Source organism: Bos indicus x Bos taurus, chromosome 21, assembly GCF_003369695.1.
Source record: "Bos indicus x Bos taurus breed Angus x Brahman F1 hybrid chromosome 21, Bos_hybrid_MaternalHap_v2.0, whole genome shotgun sequence".
NCBI classification, from domain to species: domain Eukaryota; kingdom Metazoa; phylum Chordata; class Mammalia; order Artiodactyla; family Bovidae; genus Bos; species Bos indicus x Bos taurus.
In genome coordinates, this window is record NC_040096.1 from 65,675,801 (window position 1) to 65,697,482 (window position 21,682).

Sequence of the window (21,682 nt, forward strand, 5' to 3'; positions counted from 1 at the left end):
CTTTCACTAATAGTATACTTATTCTTTCTTCTTCTTCTCTTGCTATGTTTGCTATAACTTCTCGTACAATATTGAAAAGAAGTGTTGAGAGAGAACATCCTTGCTTTGATACTGATATTAGTGGGAAAGCTTCAAATTTCTCATTAGTTATGATATTAGCTATAGGTATTTTTTTTTGATAGGTAAAAAGTGGATTTATTCAGATTCAGAGAGAAGCACACTCCACAGACAGAGTGTGGGCCATTGCAGAGGGTGAGTAAGGCCTAGCTTTAGGTATTTTTTATAGATATTCATTGCCAAATTGAGAAAGTTCCTTTCTATTTCTAGTTTGTTGAGAGTTTTTTTCCCCTCATGAATATTGTGTTTTATCAGATGCTTTTCCTGCTTCTATGGATATAATCATGTGGGTATTCTCCTTTTGATCACATACCCTTTTGATGTCATATGCATAATGGGATAATATCCAGTGGATCATACTGTATTTCTTTTTATACGTTATTGGATTCATTTGTTCATATTTTGTTGAGGATTTTTGCACCTATGTTCATTAGAGATACTGTTCTATAGGTTTTCTTTTTTATTAATATTGCAGTAATGCTGGCTTCATAGAATGGGTTAGGAAATTTTTCTCAACTTTTATCTTCTAAAAGAGATTTTAAGAGAATTGGTATAATTGTTTTCCCTTAAATATTCTGGTAGAATTCACCAGAGACCCCACCTAGGTGTGGTGCTTTCTGATTGGGAAGATTGTAGTTGTTGTTTGGTTGCTCACTCGTGTCTGACTCTTTGTGACCCCATGGACTGCAGCACACCAGGCCTCACGGTCCATCACCAACTCCCAGAGCTTGCTCAAACTCACGTCCATTGAGTCGGTGATGCATCCAACCATCTTGTCCTCTGTCGTCCCCTTCTCCTCCTGCCTTCAATCTTTCCCAGCATCAGGGTCTTTTCCAATCAGTTAGTTCTTTGCATCAGATGGCCACAGGATTGGAGCTTCAGCTTCAGCATCAGTCCTTCCAATGAATATTCAGGGCTGATTTCCTTTAGGATTGGCTGATTTGGTCTCCTTGCTGTCCAAGGGACTCACAAGAGGCTTCTCCAACACCACAGTTTAAAAGCATCAATTCTTCGGCACTCAGCCTTCCTTATAGTCAAACTCTCGTACTGACTACTGGGAAAACCATAGCTTGGACTAGGCAGACCTTTGCTGGCAAAGTAGCGTCTCTGGTTTTTAATGTGCTGTCTAGGTTTGTCATAGCTTTTCTTTCAGGGAGCAAGCATGTTTTAATTTCATGGCTGCAGTCACTGTCCACAGTGATTTTGGAGCCGAAGAAAATAAAGTCTGTCACTGTTTTCATCATTTCCCCATCTGTTTGCCATGAAGTGGTGGGGCTGGATGCCATGATCTTAGTTTTTTGAATGTTGAGTTTCAAGCCAGCTTTCTCACTCTCCTCTTTCACCCTTATCAATAGGCTCTTTAGTTCCTCTTCACTTTCTGCCTTAAGGACGGTGTCATCTGCATATCTGAGGTTATTGACATTTTTTGGGGCAGTCTTGATTCCAGCTTTTGCTTCATCCAGCCCAGCATTTTGCATGATATACTCTGTATATAAGTTAAATAAACAGGGTGACAATATACAGTTGTGGGCACATGTTGAGGACAGATCATGTAAGAAGCATTAGGATTGACCAGATTGTATTCTCCAAATTTTATTAACAACTCAAACATAATCTAGTCAGTTATGTTTATGACTAATAACTGGATGGACAGATGCTTGTGTCATTCAGAATTTATTTTCTTTCTCTTCATAGATACTGATGTATTGTTATAATTGAATGAATAAAAAATGTTATCTTATTAGTTTGAGCTGTTGCTACTGATGTTATAGAAAGAAAAAATTCCTAACCTACTTACATTTTTGATAAGCAACATATAGTACATTGCATATAATAATATTTCTGTTCCGGAGTACTAGCTGGCTTGCCATTTTGACTTTCTTCATATGATGGACATATGGTTTAATGATTCCTTGAGTAGTTACATAAATAAATGAACATATAAAATTGAATTAAGCAGAGTCACCACTGAGAATGTGAAATAAGGATATTTTACGAGATTGTGGGTATTTTCTTTTTCTGTTTTTTTTTTTTAATTTAAATTGACATATAGTTAATACATGGGCTTCCTCGGTAGCTCAGCTGGTAAAGAATCCACCTGCAATGCAGGAGACCCTGGTTCGATTCCTGGGTTGGGAAGATCCGATGGAGATGGGATAGGCTACCCACTCCAATATTCTTGGGCTTCCCTGGTGGCTCAGCTGGTAGAGTCTGCCCACAATGCAGGAGACCTGAGTTTGATCCCTGGGTTGGGAAGATCCCCTGGAAAAGCGAAAGGCTACTCACTCCAGTATTCTGACCTGGAGAATCCGAGGGACTGTATATTGCTTCCATATCTTGACAATTGTAAATGATACTGCTGTTAATATCGATGAATGTGCATCTTTTTGAATTAGTGTTTTTTTTTTTTCTAATATAAACCCAGAAGTGGAATTGTTGGGTCATATAATCATATTTTTGTGTTTTTGAGAAACCTCCACACTCTTTTCCACGTTCTACGTTCCTACCCGTAGTATCTGAAGGCTCCCTTTTCTCCCATCCTTGCCAATACCTGTCATTTGTGTTCTTTTTGATGATGGTCAACTGACAAGTGTGAGGTGATACCTCATGTAGCTTTGATTTGCATTTGTGAGGCTGAGTGGTTTTTCTTGTGCCTGTTGGGTACCTGGCATTTCCTCTTTGGAAAAAAATCAAGTTTTTCTGCCTAGTAAAATTTTTTTTTTAATATTGAGCTATACGAGCTGTTTGTATGTGTTGAATATATACCCCTTATTGGATGTATTTAAATGTACCCAAATAAAGATTTAAATGTACCCAGTTCTGCAAAAGTAGCATCCATTAAAATTATCTTTTATCCTGTTAAACTGTTAAAATATAAAGATAGTTTTGATAAGTGTCTTTCTTATTCTTATGTGGTGGTTTTAACAGTGGTTATAACATTATCTGAAAGTCAAATATTGGATTAATTATAAAGGTTTGAAGTTTATAACTACCTAGTTGCACATAACTAAATTACATTTAAATTCTAGTTTAATTCTCCCGTTTCCTCCATGGAATGAACATAGGACAGCACACATTCATTTTCTAAGAAGCAAAATCTAGGCAGTTAGCTTTGTGCGTTAAGAACCTAGAAATAAGTAAGTAAGACTTGAATTTCCTATCCTTGTATAGGATGATTTGTTCACAAACATTCAGTGGTATTTCAAAAGCGTCAACGTGTGTATACAGGAAATAGAAATCTCAAATAGGGACCAGTGATGGGAATATGGTATGAATCCAAAATCAGGTTTAGTCTAATTCAGCACAACTGAGAGCACAATGAAAAAAGAGAGCAGTCATTTCATTCATTTGTAGAATATTTTATATTACATTTGGGGGCTTCCCAGGTGGCTCAGTGGTGAATCCACCTGCCAACTCAGGAGGTGCATGAGAGGTGGGTTGATCCCTGGGTCTGGAAGATCCCCTGGAGGACGAAATGGCAGCCTGCTTAGTGGCTGAGCATACGTGCGTGCAGCATTACATTGTATGTTCATCCACAAACCACGCTGGTAGCATGGCTAATAACGTGTGATGCTCCACAAGCCCATGGAAAACTCTGTGTTTGAGAAGTGATTAAAGATGCTGATTTCACAACTCCTTTCGTTGAACCCTCTTTAGAGCAAGGGCAATTAAATAGAAGAAGCACCCAAAATGATCGAAGTTGAATATGAATTTTGTATGAATTATGGATGTGAACTGATCACGCATGTTCTCCGAGGTCCATTATAAAAGGAGGTTTTGTTCCTGGAATTTCATGATTGAGTTGTTATTCATGGATCAATTAATAAGTAAATACAGAAAGAAAAATGTGTCTGGATCGATGATGAGTTCCATGGGGTATCTGAAACAGGAGTTTTGATTAAACCCATAAGTGATTCTGAGGTCCATCATAAAGACACGTGGCTGAATTATTCCCTCTGTGGGACAAGAGTGCTTGGTTCCTTGTGTTTGTACTTTTGTGGTTTTGGGGGATGGATTGCATTTTTATTATAATATTGACCCATAGATAAAAAATGTATCAATAAATATAAAAAATATATCATGTACCTATTATTAAAGTGAAGTCGCTCAGTCGTGTCCGACTCTTTGCAACCCCATGGGCAGTAGCCTGCTACAGGCTCCTCCATCCATGGGATTTTCTAGGCAAGAGTAGTGGAGTGGGTTGCCGTTTCCTTCTCCAGGGAATCTTCCTGACCCAGGGATCGAACCCAGGTCTCCCGCATTGTAGACAGACGCTTTACCGTCTGAGCCACTGGGGAGTCCTACCTATTATTAAGGAATGTAATAAAAAGTTAATGCATTTTCATTTCCTTAATACCACAACCACCCAGAAATGTAGCACCAACACGGAGCAAAAACTGTTATATACAAATGACCATATATATATATACTTCTTTCCAGAATAGTAAGATCCTTTACTGTTAATGTACAGTAAACAGTCTCAGTTAGATTTTAATAATAATCCATTTTGAGCTCTCTTTAGAAAAATAAGGGTATGATAATATTATTCCCTGAATAACACAATAAATCAGTACGTGAATGAATCCCTAAATCCACATAGTGGTGAACAGGTGAGATTGTCTCGTGAAAAAAATATATCCAGTTCCATAGAAGTAAGTCCAATAAGGTGATCCTTGGCTCTTCCTGTGTAAGTAGCAGGTAAAGTAAGATATCTCTGATTGTAGTTTGTTGAGCAGTGAATTCGGTGGTATTCATATTATTTAACAGCCAAACTTAAGTAAATGAAAAAGTACCCTTCTTAGGAAAATGATGAGAATATGATATAAAGTAGAGTTTATGATTAATCTAGTCTTCCCTGCAAATATCAATTTTAAAAAAGCTAACTCTATTTTTAGAGTTTTTAATAATAGACTTTTTTTTTCCCTTTATAAAATGAACACCACACAGCTGACTTAATCAGCTTTAATGGTGAAGACCCTGGCTATTACTTCTGGGACTAAGGAGCTTAAAGACTGAAATAAGGAAATATCAATGTTGGTGTTCTCAGCTCCGATGGGGATTATTAATGGGATCTCACTGAATTATTTCAATAAAATAAATAGTCAAATAGCACATGAAATTAAGGAATGCCAATTATGAGCCCATGATTGGAATGTGTCATAAATTAACATTTATGATTAATTCAACTCAGCCCCACTAGGGATCATTCATTACTAAAGGGATGCAAGGAATTTCACATATTTTCAGAGCAGTATTATATTAACTTCCTACTTAATATTCTGGCCACATTTGCTAAATCCATTTCTTCATTGATTAAGATTCAGTTGTTAACTCTTTGAGGCTGGAGTGCTGTGGAGGATGGCAGATGTCTTTTTTGTCTGTTGTGGGCTAAGATCATAGCGCTGTTTCTGTTGATCACCAGCTTTAATATAATGACAAATTAAGTGGAAAAGGAGCAGGTGGGCACTGATCTCAAGGAAGGGACTGATAGGAAGTAAGTGTGCTGATTAACCCCTATGTGCTAAAACAGAGCCTTATTGTGAAAAGTGATTGAGTCTATTCATGCTACATTAACAGGGCCACGAAGAGATCTTGGTTGTGTTCAAGCCTTTGTTCTTAGTTTTATGTCAGTGCAGCTCATTGATTGTGTGATTATTATTCGTGAATCTGTGAACGAATGAATCAGTTCGGAAGGGATAAGTGGATTAAGACTGCAGCATGCCAGGCTTCCCTGTCCATCACCTATAGATCCTAATCGGGGCTTGGTGGTGGACTTAATAATGTTTATTATATTATTCATAACTAAAAATTCAATACTGGATTAGTAAAAAATTGCATTTGAGCCAAAGTTTATGGTTATCTAGTTCTGCCTGACTAACAATCATTAAAAAAAAAAATCAAAATCTAGTCTAAATCAGCTTTTTTCCTCCCCAGAGTGAACACAGGACAGCTGATTTAATCACTTAATAAAGAATTTTTATCGTGAGCAAGCAGCATAAAGTCTAATATAAGTAAGTCCCTTGGTTCACATTCTTTGTTTGAATAGTCTATTCATGAGGGTCAGCTGAAGAATTCCAAAGTAATAATTATGTACTACATACATGAAATACATAAAACCCTTCCAGTATGGACCAGTGACAGGAATGTGTCACAAACCCCAAATGATGTTTAAGCTAAATCAGCACAACAGAGGTAACTTTAGAAGAGGATAGTAGTGATTTCATTTCGTATCATCTTCTCTTTTCTGTCACGGTTGCTTTCACCATCTGCATGTGGGTCGAGGGGCTGATAGCTTTGCCGGCAGCCTGGAGATGATTGCTGATGGCAGTTTCATTACGTTTTCATGGAACCATCTTTGACATACGAATGAATTAAATCAGAGAGGGCCACATAGGAAGGAATGCTGAATGTGGGTTTGATAGAAAGCAGGGATTTCTGAACCATCCACATGTGTAGCTTTCAGTTCCATTACAGAAGAAATGTTGTTTTATTAGCTCTATAGGGCGAGAGCCTAAAGTTTAAGAATCTGATTTTTTGGAATTTTGTGATTGTGTTTCATGTGTGTGTGTGTCTCAGAAAATTAATAAACAAAAAGAAATTTCCTAGCAGGGATCAGTGATGAATCTCATGGGGTTTCTCAAGCAAGAACTGTGATTAAGCCCATCTGCAACTCTGAGGTCTATAACAGAGCGGCATCCCATTATTCTCTGTGTGGGAAATGAACCTACAACACCTTCTTCTCAGGCTTTTTGGTTTAGGGTGTGAATAGCTTTATTAAAATAAATATAACCTATGAATTAAAAATATGGCAGTGATTGAGGAATAAGAGATATATGCGTCCAACTTTGTAAGGTATGTAATGAAACATCGGTAATTCTGAAAACAGTTTTTCTAGATTCTTAATACTCAAGGCTCTTGTCATTTATGTAAGGAGCAGATGGTCATTTGCACACAAAACTGAATGTTTTTGTTTTGTGTGGAGGCATGTTGCCAATCAATCATTTTTCTAAGGAAAGAGAAATAATTTACATAAATAGTTGATTGAATAAACTGGGTAATTGGGAGGGAGAGCATGGAACAATGATGAGACTGTTTTATTCAACCACATTTGTGTTTAATTCAGTCTTTTTATGCAATTTTATGTTGCATACAAACAAACATTAAAAGAACCAGTTTGCTATTCTTTCGGCTGATGACATGAGGACAAATGTAAATATTATCTAAGGTCCTTATCCATGTGCGTGGGTCACAGATACTGAAGTATAATTATAAGTAATCAAATGTATACATCTGTATCTCAGTCACTTTTTCAAAAAGTCAGCCAATAGTACATCAGTGGAAGGCATGCAATTGGATGGAAAGATCCTAATTCATCGTGTTTTGCACAGCTGTTGTCCATGGGAAGATAAAACATTCCAGGCTTTTCCAATGGTGCACACAGACCTTTATAAATAATAGTGTTTCAGTTCTGTTTTGATGGTTACTTCAACTTTTTGGAATTCTTTTAGAAAAATAAAGGGATGGTCTTATTATTCCATGAGTAATTAAATAAAGGAATTAGTGAGTAAGTTAATAAATTTGTTAAGTAGGGTCAAGCTTGGACCCTCGGTGAGATTGTGCCATGAGTTCCCTCTCCCATGGATCCAGTTCCACACAGTTAAAGTTCAGTGAAAAAGATGGTTTAGCCCTTCATGGGTAATATGTAGAGAGACATATTCTTAATAGTTATAGTTATTTTTCTGGTGTTTCCTGCCAGATTCAGTGGTATCCATCATATTTTATAAAATAAAAGATTGCACAAGTTAATATATATAAAGTAGAGCTCTTTCCAAATGTTGAAAATAGGATGCAAGTCAAGGATTATGGTTACCTAATTATGGATCATTTAAAGTGGATAATTGTAGATTGATTCTTTTTAAAATTTGCTTTTAACTGCCCAGAGCAAGCATTTTGCCAGATTTGATTATTCACTCATGGCAAAGATCTTGACTTTTACCTCTTAGATAAAGAGAGAAGAGATCAATGTAAGTAATAAAATTCATGTTCTGTTGGGGCCTTGGTCATGGGTATCTACTGAGATATTTTGAAGGAATAAATGTCTACATTCATGAACAATTCTAAGGTGGACATGCATTGGTCAATGATTAAACTTTGTTAGGAATTTGAGTTATGATTAATCCATTTCAGCATGACTGAATTTATCAGGACAAAAGGATAAAAAGCATTTCACTCATTTTCTGAAAAGTTTCAGTTCACTTCAGTCCTTCAGTTGTGTTCGACTCTTTGAGATCCCATGGACTGCATAAGGCCAGGCTTCCCTATCCATCACCGTCTCCCCAGCTTGCTCAAACTCATGTCCATTGAGTTGGTGATGCCATCCAACCATCTCATCCTTTGTTGTCCCCTTCTCCTCCTGACTTCAATCTTTCCCAGCATCAGGGTCTTCTCCAGTGAGTCAGCTCTTTGCATCAGGCGGCCAAAGTATTAGAGTTTCAGCTTCAGCATCAGTCCTTCCAATGAAAATTCTGGACTGATTTCCTTTAGAATTGACTGGTTTGATCTCCTTGCTGTCCAAGGGACTTTGAAGAATCTTAGTGTTCCACTTAATTTTTCTAACTCAAATTTAAATTTAATTTTTTTTTCAATTTTAATTTTCATACCACAGGGGATATAAACACTGTACTGATATTGTTATAGACTATGAACCCATCAAGGAGGGGAATATACAAAAATGAAAAATTTTGCCTTTTTCTTAATCATGGTAGAAAATGAAAGTTCATTGTCCTGTCTTTAAAATATGGCTGCAAGAAGTCTAAGCATGGACCAATGGCTAATATGGAACTGATATGATACAAGGAAATGGATTAATTCATATTTTCAATGCTGGGCTGCATTGCACAAGGAGCTATTTCTCTAGCTCTGTGGGAAGTGAACTTTCACAGACGTATTCATATCTTCAAGCATCTTGGCTTTATTTTCCTAATTCATGAACATTGTATTATTATCAGTGAATCAATGAATATGTCAAGAACAACATATCAAACAAAGGCACAGAATACCAAGTCTGGATCGATGATGAGTATGCGTGGGGCATCTGAATACTATTTTGATTAAACCCAGTTTGCAACTCTGAGGTCCACTGTGTCTTTGGGAAATGTGCTTACAAAGGAAGTCAGAAATATTCAAGGACTGTGTTCTTGACCTTTTGTTGTTCATGAATATGGATGGTATTATTAAAAGTAAATCGATGCATGAATAAATGAAGTAGCAACAAAAAAGAGAGCTACCCCTTATCCAGCTGTGAAAGGAGCTTATGAACCAAGAATTATTGTTAATACATTTCTGAAAAGTTGAGTTCAGTAAGATAGACTAAGGGTGTTCCTCCTTTGAGAAAGTATAGATAGATATATGTGAATATCAGTGTTGTTCTTGGTGGTGAGTTTCTGGTCATATGTCTTATTTTTAAAATATTCATATAATTTATTATAATAATACTTAATATAATAGATACGATCAATAATAATATAACAAATCATGATAAACACAGTATAAAATATTTTGATAAATAGTAGTTTAATATAATCAATAGTGAAAAATAAGATACAAATGATTAGATAGTTATTGAAACATGGAAAATGTTTCCGCATGAGATTTGTGAATGTAAAATTATGAATCCTCTTGTGTTCACTGATATTTATTTTTAATCAAGTAGATGCATGTTGACGATTTTTGTGGTAAGCAGATGGATATAGATTTAGTGTCTCTCAGTATGTTTGTTAAGCGTCTTTAGGTTTCACCAGTATTGGTGCCATTATTACAAGAGAGTCAAAGCATGATTTCATATCTGTATTATTTAAAAGAGTAAAAGCCATGGGCCAGTGAGGAGCATATGTAATATGCGAAGGAGCCCAGTTAATCTTGTTTTACTGCCTGGAAATCCACTTAAAAAAAAGATCCAAGCCCCTCCTTCTTCAGGGAAGAAGATATCTTGCTATTAACTTTTATATTCAAATACTCAAAAACAAAAATTTAGTTTCTTAGTAACACTATGTGGCCGGTGCCTGCCATTTTTAAAAACTGGAGTATAGTTGATTTATGAGGGCTTCCCTGATAGCTCAGTTGATAAAGAATCTGCCTGCAATGCCGGAGACCCCGGTTTGACTCCTGGGTTGGGAAGATCCCCTGGAGAAGGGACAGGCTACCCACTCGAGTATTCTTGGGCTTCCCTTGTGGTTCAGCTGGTAAAGAATCCGCCTGCAATGCAGGAGACCTGGGTTCGATCCCTAGGCTGGGAAGATGCCCTGGAGAAGGGAAAGGCTACCCATGCCCGTATTCTGGCCTGGAGAATTGCATGGACTGTATAGACCTCGGGGTCTCAAAGAGTCGGACACAACTGAGCGACTTTCACTGTCACTTACAGTTGATTTACAATGCTGTTAGTTTCAAGTGTAGAGCAAAGAAAATTAATTTTATGTGTATATATTTCACTTTTTTAAGATTCGTTTCCTATACAGGTTATTAAATAATACTGAGTAGAGTTCCCTATGCTATATAGTATGTATTTGTTAGTTATCTCTTTTATATATAGTTACTACTATATATAACAGTATAATGCATAATGTATATATGTATATATATACATGTATATACATGTATATATGTATATATAATGCATAATGTATATAGCATAATGGGCAGTGCTAATAGAGAATATTTCCATTGTTGGAGAAAATGTCATCAGTGAGGAAACTTGAATGTAATAACATTTAGTGTTGAGTAGCAGATCACTGTATGTATTTTATTTTTTAAAAAAGGTCTAGGTAGTTAAATTATCTTTAGAGCTATTGGGTGGTGTTTAGCCACTCAGTTGTGTCCGACTCTTTGTGACTCCATGGTCTATAGATTTTCCATCCATTTATTAGAGCTATTTAATAAAGAAATAAATTAATTAATAATTAATGAGTCAAAGTGTATGACATAGTCAGATTGTTTTTTAGAGCAAGAATTTAAATTCATCAAAATCTCCCCCATTAAAAAGTTAACCGGCCTTTTTTTTGGTAGGGATATATAGACAAATTTTAATAATATAAGTCATATATTGGGTGATGGATTAAAAAGTCTTCATAAAAACATTTTAAAAGTCTTCACCAGTTTATGTCACACTAAAAAGTAAGTCAGTAGATGAAAAGGATACCTCTGTAGGATTGACTGATGAAAATGTGACAGAAACCAATGTTTCTGATTAATCTAGTAATGTAGAACTAACTTCTATTTTAAAAATCCAAGTTTACGCTTTTCATTCTTTAAAAAAATCTGTTTTTTCTGTCTGATTTGAACACTCCACATTGAATTCAGTTATTGTCCAATGATGAGGATGTTGGCTATTACTTCTGTGAGTAAGGAGCAGTGTAAGTAACAAAAGTTTCTTTTCTTGGTTTGTATGGTTTACTCAAGTGTGATCACTGAAGTAGTTCAACAGGATAAAAGGCTGTATGCATAAAACCAAATCTAAGAACAGCAAGTATGGCCAGTAGTGAGGAAGTGTTAAGGGCCAAGGAGGAGCAGAATTAACACGTTTCAGTACCTCTGAGATTCATCTTAAAAAGAAATGGAAGGCATTCAATTAACATTTTCAAAACTGTTATCTATTCCATATTATTTCTGCACCACAGTTGGTTTAATATTTCAGTATTATTAGAGACCCAGCTTATTAATTGTTTAGAGGAAGCTCTTAGATGGGGCAACTTACTGTGTGTGTTCTAGATGTAGGGTACCATTGTGGTTTTTGGATGGTCATTACATCATGTTTAAAATTGATTGAATTAAATGTGTATGATCCAGTTATGGCTCATTTTTTGTGATGGTCCTGATATGATGCAAGGTTACACTTAAATCTAGTCTGCAAACTCTGTCGGAAATCAGCCTAGAGGCAATTATCAGACTTACGTCAAGGATCCTGTTCCGGGAGTTTGTGACTCATGGGATAATGGAGGTATAAATTAACAAAGGAAAAGAGTGCTAAGCCTGGACCAGTGATGAGATTGGAGGGTGTCTGAATCAAACATTTTGGTTAAAGTGATATCTAACTCTGAGGTCCATCATTTACAAGTGGCCTTCTTTTTTTTTTTCCCCTTTATGGAAATGAGTATACAGCAGAAGTTCAGAATATTCAGATACCTGGATCACAGACATCTTCTGGAGATAGATTAATTTTTACAAGTAAATCAATGCATGAGTAAATGAAGAAATGTAAAGATGGGTAAATATAAAGAAAGCTGGGCATGGACCAGTTCTGTGAGTATGTAACAAACATGGATTATTATTATACATTACTATCACACTGAATGGAGAGGGACATGGCAACCCACTCCAGTATTCTTGCCTAGAGAATCCCAGGGGCAGAGGAGCCTGGTGGGCTGCCGTCCATGGGGTCACAGAGAGTCAGACACGACTGAGTGCCTAAGCACACAGCACTGAATTTTAGTGAAATATGTTCATAAAATATGACTCTTTTTTCAAAGAAGTATGTATGCAGATGTATATAAGATTCAGTAGTATTGCTTGATGTAGGTGGTTTCCTAGTTGGTTGTTTTTGTTTAGAGAAGGGGAAAATTATGTAAATAAATGCTGATTGAGTAATTATTTAATTGAGAAATTATTTAATTGAGAAAAGGATGAACATAGCTCATCTTCAGAATGTGCCTTATGAAAATGGTTATTGTTAATCCAAGTCTTTTCACTGAGTTTTATTAAAAACAAGAAAACCACGTAGTTTTTAAATCTCTGTGGGTATTGAAATAGACATATGGAGATAATAAATATTATTCACGTTTCTTATCTAATGTTAGTTATTTCCTAGATATTGATGTGTTCTTACATATAAATGGATGAAGTTTTAATCACAGGCAATAGTTTAAAAGGAGGCAAATGTGGCTCAGTAAGAAAGAAGAATAATGACTCATCTGTATGTATACCACTAATTCTCTCTTCCTAGTTTAGATATGAACATGTAGACAGGTACATGAAGATCATTTCTATTTTGGGTTCTTTCTATTCTGGATTTCTGTCATTTTCTTTGTGTGTTTGTATATTTGAACATATGATCACATATTCCATGAATAATTCCATACCTGAATAAATACAACAGTGAACAGTTGAATTAATGTGAGTAGGGTCAAACATCAGAGAAGGCGGTGGCACCCCACTCCAGTACTCCTGCCTGGAAAATCCCATGGACGGGGGAGCCTGGTGGGCTGCCATCTATGGGGTTGCACAGAGTCGGACACGACTGAAGTGACTTAGCAGCAGCAGCAGCAGCAGCAGCAGGGTCAAGCATAGACTTTGGTAAGAATATGCCATGGATGATAAATTTTAAATTCACCCATTTCTCTGCGAATTGAGTCCATTGAAAGGATTTTCTAGGCTTTTACTTATGTGGGTAGGGGTCTATAGACAGGTATGAGCAGTAGTAACAGTTTTTCTTTTTGAGTGATGAACTCGACTGTCCTCATTGGAGTATTTGAAAGTATTAGTTAAACCAAGTAATAAGGATAAGTGCTCTTCATGGCTCAAAAATAGAAATGAGACTTGAGTCGACTTCATAATTAACCTAGTATCACACAGCTAGTATCCTTTCAATCAGTCTACATCTGGACTGTTCCTTCTTTTGAACATTGGCATTTGACCCCACAGAATGAAGACTGTGGCTGCTTCAATCAATCTTCTCTGAGGAAGATCTTGGCTGTTACCTTTGTGGGTAAGGATCCTAATGACTCAAATATAATAGTAATAGTCAAAAGATCTTGTCATAAGATTTTGGAGTGAATTTTTCATTAGAGTTTATCGAATTATTTAGATTAGGAAGGTGGAAGAGAGCTGGAGTAAGATGCATATGAAGCAGGGGTGTTCACTGATCCATACATAGCTCAATGAGGCCACTAGAAAAGAGGCTTCATCTGTTGAGAAAGATCCAGTGTATGGGAAAAGAGCCTGCATACAGATCTTGGTCATATATAAGGATCTTGTTCTTGGCTTTTTTTCTGTTCATGGACATTGATGTTTTTTCTGTTGGTGGATCAGTGAATGGATCAATAAATAAAGGAAGTAAAAGATTATTTAGCCTGGATCGATGATGAGTACCCTGGGGTGTCTGAAGTCAAGGACTTTGATTAAACCCTATAACTCTGAGGTCCATTGTAAAAAGATTCATTCCTCTTTGTTATCTCTATAGGAAATGAGCTTGCTCAAGGGTTTAAAAATATTTAAGAGTTTGTTCTTGTGTTTGGGCTTCTTAATATTGTATTTTTAGTAAATCAATGCATGAATAAATCCAGAAAGTATAAGTGAATAAGGACAAAATGGTTTATTCCTGGTTCAAATATGACAGTGTAATATAATATATGTAATATAAAAATCATTATTAATACATTTCTGAAGCACTGGGTTCCAGTAAAATAAACTGACCAAAGCTTACCATTTTGGGTAAAGAACATTTCCGTAAGTGGATGGAAGAGCTCATGCTATTTTTCTGGCCTGGTTTGTTGGTTTTTGTTTTTATTAAGAGAAGGGTAAAGCTTTTACTTAATTATTGATTAACTACCTACCTAATAGAGAGAAGGCTTTATACATGGATCTATATTAAGAATAAGTCACATGACCAATTATGATTAATCCAATGATCTTTGCTACTTTTTAATTAAAAAAAATTATCTAATCTTTTTCCTGTGCCTGATGAGCATATGGACAGGCATTAATACTGTCCTGATTCTTTTGTGTCACAAATATTAATGTTACTATTATAAATGTATCAAGTAATAAGTTAATATTTTAATCAGTTACTTGAAAGTAATACATGGTCCAATGAGGGCCATTTATTATGAAACAAGGAGAGTCATTAATCCACTTCTAACAATTGCTATCTAGATAAAGGAACTAGAGCTAGGCTCTTAAGTTTTGGAATGGTCATTATATTTAGAGAGTATTTCTCTTCCTGGTTGTTGGTGTAGTTTCTTTAAAAAATGTAAGATAAAATGGCTGCACGTGTGGTTATATACATACATACATATATGAAGGTGGAAGAGGCATGGACAATCGCTGAGAACGTGCTCGAATCTAAGACTGAGGTTGCCTGAGTTCTTTCCACACAAGTTTCATTTGGAAAGGTGTTACAGCTCATGGGCTTCCCCTGTTGGTTAGACTGTAAAGAATCTGCCTGCAATGCAGGAGACCTGGGTTCAGTCCCTGCATCGGGAAGATCCCCTGGAAAAGGAAATGGCACCCCACTCCAGGATTCTTGTCTGGAGAATTCCATGGACAGAGGAGCCTGGTGGGCTCCAGTCCATGGGGTTGCGACACGATTTAGCGACTGAACAGCTATAGCTCTCACTGACTGGATAGAGGACACACAAACAGACGTTTGTAAAAGTCGTAGTTCTTATTCTTCTGTCTGATGTTGGTTTCGGAGGTGTTCATTATATTCATTAAATTTAATACTTGGTTCAATCAATCATTATGTCATTCAGAGTTTTAATAAACAATAAGTACTAGCGTTTATTCCTCATCACTTGTTTAGTTGACTTGAATTCAACTAAAAAAATCTGAATCTAGGTCGCCTTATTTGTCTACCTGCCTGTCTTATCTGTCTATTTTAATATTTGCTTTGTACCCTACAGAACGGATGCTCAATGATTCAATTAAGGACTGTAGAAACTTTTGTAAGTAACAGTCAAAGTAATTGCTTCTGGTTTGGTGGTTTGTCATGGGTGTTAACTCTATTATTGGAAGGGATAAATGGCTACAAGTACAAATTAAATGAATGAAGGTCTTACGTAGGCCAATTCAGTACATCTGTGGTCAATTAAGGAGGAAAAAGGAAGACCATTTTATTTATTTTCACAGTTAATTACTCAATTAACTAATGTACAATGTATTATCAATTTTAATTTGAATCACAGTTGATTTAAGCCTCCCTCTATAAAGACGTAGTTTTGCCACATAAGACTATCTGTGGTTGAAAATCAAAGGAACTGTGAAATGACTCACTCAAGGACAGGGATCCGAAACAGTTTAGATAGGATCAAACCCTGATTCTTTTCGTATCACACATTGTGGTCTCTAATCAAACACAAAGTTTCCCCACACTTAGTCAATTTCAAGATCCCTGTATTTATTGAAAAAAATTTGTGTATAAATGGACCCAGACAGTTTAAACTTGTGTTGTTCAAGGGTCAACTGTATACAAATAAATGAAGAGTGTGAAGCATTGTCCAACTCTGGTAATGTCTCAGGAAGTAAGAGAATCTGTAAATAAATGTTAAAAAAACTGATTCAGCTCAGAAAGACATGGTTTTATGTTATGTCTTTGGCTAATGATGCTATAGAAAGTACAAGTAATAATTACTCTTCCTATTCTGGCTCAGTGTTAAGCTTGATGTTCACTTTCTTGAGGGAAACATCAGTAAATATTAACCCTAATAAAAAAATACCTAAACTACTGATGTAATGAAAGGTAAAATGCATGGATTAATGAACATGATACCTTTGTTCTTTTCATTTTCTCTGCTTTGTACTTGGAGTGGGTGTGCCAGGCTAATTTAAGGATCTTTCCTGGTCAGGAGCTCTAGGTAAGAGTCAAAGTTATTGTCTTGTTTCTTGTGGTGATTTGTTTAGGATGTTAACTATAATATTAAAAAATAATGGTATAATTTAAAAAGGCCAACCATGGCCCCCTAATACATTTGGAATTGACATGAACCATTAAATTGATTTATCAATATTTACAACAGTGTAGATAATCAGCAAAAGGTAAATTCAGAAAAAAACCAAATGATTCTATGGAAAGATGTTAGAGATACTTGAAGGTTTTGTTTTCCAGTTTTTTGCCTCATAGATATGTATTTTATAACAACTGCTTTATTATAAATGTAAGGCTAGAGGTAGAGGGCCTGCCTGGGTGGTGTAGTGAAACAGAATCTGCCTGCCAGTGGAGGAGACACAAGAGATGCGAGTTTGATCCCTGGCTCGGGAAGATCCCCTGGAGTAGTAAATGACAACCCACTCAGGAAATGGCAATCCGATCCAGTATTCTTGCCTGGAAAATTCCATGGACAGAGAAGCCTGGTGGGCGAAAGTTCATGGGGTCGCAAAGAATCGGACACAACTGAGCAACTGAGCATGTAAAGCTAGAGATAATATTAATAAATAAACAGTAAGTTAGTTAAAAAATAAATGGTTCAAGCACGTTTCCTCTACTAGATGTTATAGATAATATAAATAATGGCCAGTATTTATTCTGCATTAGTAGAATGTTCATTGTGGTTTGCTTTCTTAGGAAAGAGTTACATATTAACCCTGGTAATATATAGCATAATCACTGAATCATGAAATGTAGATCCAAAGATTAAAAGAGAAAGCATTTCAATCATGTGTCTACTCTGCTTTCTGTGTTTTGGAATGGACACATTCCGACTGATTTAAGCATATGCCTTGGTCAACAGTCTCTAAATTTGCCTGTATGTGGAAACCAACATAATAGTGTTCTTATTTTACTTTGGGTGGTTTGTTTAGTTTATTCTTTGAAATATTTAAAAATATATTCAGGATAAAAAAATACTGACCATGGTCCAGTGATTAAATTGGAAATGTATGAAACACTGGGTTGATTAATCTATCTTTAGAATAATGAGGGTGATTAATGAAAGAACTGTACTCAATTAAGCACTGATTGTAAAGAAAAGTAAGGCAGCTGCTGAAGGCTGAGCTTTTGTGACTCAGATATTTATTTAATTATGATTAGTAAATTAATGAACTAATCACTAAACAGAAGTAGACGGGAGGGAGAAAAAAAGGTTCAAACCTGGATAATGATGATGTCTGATGGCGTGTGAATTATATACTGTAAATGCTTAGTGACTGGAAGTCAGAGGCTCAAAATAAAACAAAATCTGTCTCCTCTGTTGCAAATGATTCTATGGATCAATGTTAGGAGCAAACAACAATATTATTCTAATTTTGGATTCATGAATTTCTGTATTATTAATATAAATTGATCAATGATAGAACCAATAAACAAAATATAACTAAGAACAAGAATGAAGCCTTATCAACCATAGTGTATTTTGTGGGGCCAGAAATACTACTAATCTAAATTAGAGAAACTGCTGCACATAAAGAAATATATGGACCCAAGGTATTAGCTCTTTGTCTAAGGATCATATCATTATATTTCTATTTATGCTCATAGATATGTAAACCATGGAAAATGTAAGTACCTTTGTGACTGAGTAAATGAAATGAAGAAAATAAGAACCAATATACAGAAAGTCTCAGTTTTTCCTATCACCTCCTCTGCTTTTTACTCCTCAGAATGGATGCCTATTAGCAGATTTCAGCATCTCCCATGGTCATGTGCTCTGCAGACTAAGGTGAGTAATGCAGTAAGCAAATTTGTGTCTTTGCAAGCTTTTTTCTCTGTGTTCACTGTATTATGAAAAGTTTGAAATATAACTAGCATTAGTAATAATGCGTTAATTAATGAACTTACACAGATGAGAATAAAGTTGATTAGTCAATATTTGCTGCAATGAAGATGATTATTGAAATAAATATATTCCATGAGCCAAAATATTCTATAGGTACAAGTTAGTCATATTGAAGGAGTTGTCCTTCAGTTTTTTGATTCATAGATACTTATTTTATTATTATTAATGAATTAATAAAGTGATCAGTAAACAAAGGTAGATCAGAATGAAGAAAAAGGGTCTGAAGGTTGGACCAATGATGATGATGATGGCATATGAGTTGTATACAATGAATACTGTGTGTCTGAAACTCTGAGGTCCAACACAAGAAATATAGTTCATTTCCTTAGTTGGGAGTATCCCTATAGACAGATGTCAGGAATATGTAGGGACCTTGTTTTATTCTTCGTGGTTCATGAAGTTTTAAAAAAATTATTATAACAATATTACTGACAGAATCAAAAAGTATATAAATGAATAAAAATGATTGAATGACTAAAAATGGGTAAGTATTGTTCTCTACTTAAATGTGTAGTAAAGAGAAATGACATTAATATGAATTAAAATGGATAACTGATGAATCAAGTATATTATGCATATTTGAGTAAGGATGATATAGACATTGATAAGTAGTAGCCCATTATTAACGTCTATATCATCCTTACTCAAAAATGCATAATATACTTGATTCATCAGTTATCCATTGATAAGTAGTAGCCCATTATTAGGAGAAGGCAATGGCACCCCACTCCAGTACTCTTGCCTGGAAAATCCCATGGGCAGAGGAGCCTGGTAGGCTGCAGTCCACTGGGTCGCGAAGAGTCGGACATGACTGAGCGACTTCACTTTCACTTTCCACTTTCGTGCATTGGAGAAGGAAATGGCAACCCACTCCAGTGTTCTTGCCTGGAGAATCCCAGGGACGGAGGAGCCTGGTTGGCTGCCGTCTGTGGGGTCACACAGAGTCGGACACAACTGAAGCGACTTAGCAGCAGCAGCGGCAGCAGCCCATTATTGATCTGAGTCTGTTGCAAGTTTGATGTTTGTTTTGTTAAGGGAAACACAATTAAATATTACCATAAATTAATAAATACCTAAATGACTATGTATATGAACTGTGGAAAGTAGGGCTCAATGGATGGAATATCTCAAATTTTTGTCACTGGCATCTGCTTGGCACTATGCAGAAATGATGCTCCAGCTGATTTCAGCTTTTGCTGTGACCAAGATTGTCCTATTGCCTCTGGATTAAAAGGAGAAAAAGTTGAATGATGGTCAAGTTTGTCACCTTAGATTGGGTCATGTGTTTAAATGTATTCCTTGAATTATTTGAAGTATTAAAGAAGTTATGGCCATTGATAAATATGCTGTGAAACATATTTTTTAATTAGTATTGTGCCCCATTGACATTGGTTAATGAAAGATCATCAGTTCATGTGTGAAATAATTCTATAGACAGATATTGGAGATATTTAGGGATCTTATTCTTGGATGGTGTGACTTTTTTTTCATTTTATTATTCCTAATGAATTAATGATTGATTTTATACAAATGTAGAAATGAATGAAGAAAAAGAGAGTCAACATGAAGCAATGAAGATAATCGATGCCACATGAATTGTAGATGGTGAATAATATGTGTGTCTGGAACTTTGAGGTCTAACAGAAAACATAATTAATCAAATCCCTTTGTTGGAAATGATCTTGTAGAGACAGATACTAGAAGTATACAGAGATCATATTCTTACCTTGGGTTCTTTGATTAAATTTATTATTGTTAATGGATCAATAATGTAACTATTAAAGAAGTATAAATAAATAGATGAAGGACCATTAAGTAATAAAGGAATAGATAAATAAAAAGAGAGTGAGGCGTTGTCTAACTGTGAAGATATGTGGTGAGGCAAGAATTATTTTTAATAGAAATTGAAAACACTGATGCCTCTTAGGTATCAATTGATCAAGGATCACAAAGAGTCAGTTTTTATTTTCTGATCGTTAGAGTCAGTTTTATTTTCTATGTCAGTCTTAAATTTGAGGTTATTCCTTTTGTTAAGAAAAAATTAAAGTATGAAAAATGAATGACTATCAAAGTGGTTTAAATAAGTAAAATATGGAAGGAAAAATCAGTTCAGACGAGGTCTCATTGTTATTGACTCATCTACTCTGCTTCGTGTCTCTCAGAATGGACCAGTGGGGCTGGTTGAAAAGCTCTTTCACGGATGTGCTCTCTGGTTGCCTCCATGCCTTCGGTGTATAGAGGCCCACGTGAGTAGTAAAGTTCATGTCTTCTTTTGATAGGTTCTTAAAAAGTATATTTATTGGCCAACGATAAATATGAGATTATTCCCAAGCGTTTTTTAAAATTAAAATTTAGGGTAGAGTAAGAATCATTAATGAAACAGATCATGTGATAAATGATTCTAAGGACAGATGTAGAATACTCAAGTTTCTTATTCTTTGGTTTTGTATGAATTGTAGGGTTTTAGAAACTATTATTTATGAATAAGGAATTCACGTACAGGAGAGTGAACAAAAGAGGCTGAAAAGTGGATCGATGATGACCGTTGGTGGAGTATGAGTCATGGACGATGACAACTTCATTCTGGAATCTGAGGTCTACTAAAGGACATAGAATCTATTGCCTCTTTTTGAAATGATCCTATAGGCTGATTTTAGGAATCTAAATGGACTGTTTTCTTAGATTATTTTCATGGATTTTGATTCTTCTTATAAGTGGATCAATTAATTAAGAATCAATATATAAATATTAAAAAGTGAAGATTAATAGCATGAAGATATGTGGTAAGGCAATAAAAACTACTAAAATACATTGAGAATACTGAATTCCATTAAGAAAAAATAAGTGGTTTGAGTGCCTTTCCTTCTTTGGCTCATGTCAATAGAAATGTTCTTATTCTGGGTCCATAGTCAGTTCAGTATTACTCATTTTTCAAAAAGGAAATTTGTAAGTATCGTTCCAGATTAGTGTATTAGTAATTGATAGACTAAACGTAAGGCAGAGTGCATGCAATAGTGATTTAGTGT

General features: G+C 35.6%; 1 long non-coding RNA gene, 8 other non-coding genes and 1 pseudogene across 12 annotated transcripts in view; all 10 read left to right on the forward strand.

The window, feature by feature from the left end:
• The first annotated feature begins 3,969 nt into the window (after positions 1–3,969).
• Positions 3,970–4,044, forward strand: LOC113880183. Its single transcript, XR_003507649.1, has one exon. It is a non-coding gene; the product is annotated as a small nucleolar RNA SNORD113/SNORD114 family (small nucleolar RNA).
• A 294-nt stretch (positions 4,045–4,338) lies between these two features.
• The window catches only part of LOC113880083, a 71,861-nt gene continuing 54,517 nt past the window's right edge, over positions 4,339–21,682 (forward strand). Inside the window, exons 1-6 of one of the 4 annotated variants that reach the window (XR_003507581.1) lie at positions 4,339–6,128; positions 13,810–13,873; positions 15,789–15,830; positions 16,692–16,739; positions 18,481–18,539; positions 20,819–20,902. This is a non-coding gene — a long non-coding RNA (uncharacterized LOC113880083). Of the gene's footprint in view, positions 6,129–10,535; positions 13,874–15,788; positions 15,831–16,691; positions 16,740–18,480; positions 18,540–19,567; positions 20,262–20,818; positions 20,903–21,682 lie in introns of those variants that run through there. The other 3 variants (XR_003507582.1, XR_003507580.1, XR_003507583.1) reach the window with 3 other exon arrangements.
• On the forward strand, positions 6,726–6,800 carry LOC113880191. Its single transcript, XR_003507655.1, has one exon. It is a non-coding gene; the product is annotated as a small nucleolar RNA SNORD113/SNORD114 family (small nucleolar RNA).
• LOC113880175 lies at positions 9,183–9,257 on the forward strand. Its single transcript, XR_003507642.1, has one exon. It is a non-coding gene; the product is annotated as a small nucleolar RNA SNORD113/SNORD114 family (small nucleolar RNA).
• LOC113880173 lies at positions 12,143–12,216 on the forward strand. The gene has a single exon (XR_003507640.1). It is a non-coding gene; the product is annotated as a small nucleolar RNA SNORD113/SNORD114 family (small nucleolar RNA).
• On the forward strand, positions 14,239–14,311 carry LOC113880174. Its single transcript, XR_003507641.1, has one exon. It is a non-coding gene; the product is annotated as a small nucleolar RNA SNORD113/SNORD114 family (small nucleolar RNA).
• Positions 17,973–18,046, forward strand: LOC113880186. Its single transcript, XR_003507652.1, has one exon. It is a non-coding gene; the product is annotated as a small nucleolar RNA SNORD113/SNORD114 family (small nucleolar RNA).
• Positions 18,885–18,958, forward strand: LOC113880160. The gene has a single exon (XR_003507630.1). It is a non-coding gene; the product is annotated as a small nucleolar RNA SNORD113/SNORD114 family (small nucleolar RNA).
• Positions 20,221–20,297, forward strand: LOC113880182 (annotated as a pseudogene).
• LOC113880171 lies at positions 21,185–21,257 on the forward strand. Its single transcript, XR_003507639.1, has one exon. It is a non-coding gene; the product is annotated as a small nucleolar RNA SNORD113/SNORD114 family (small nucleolar RNA).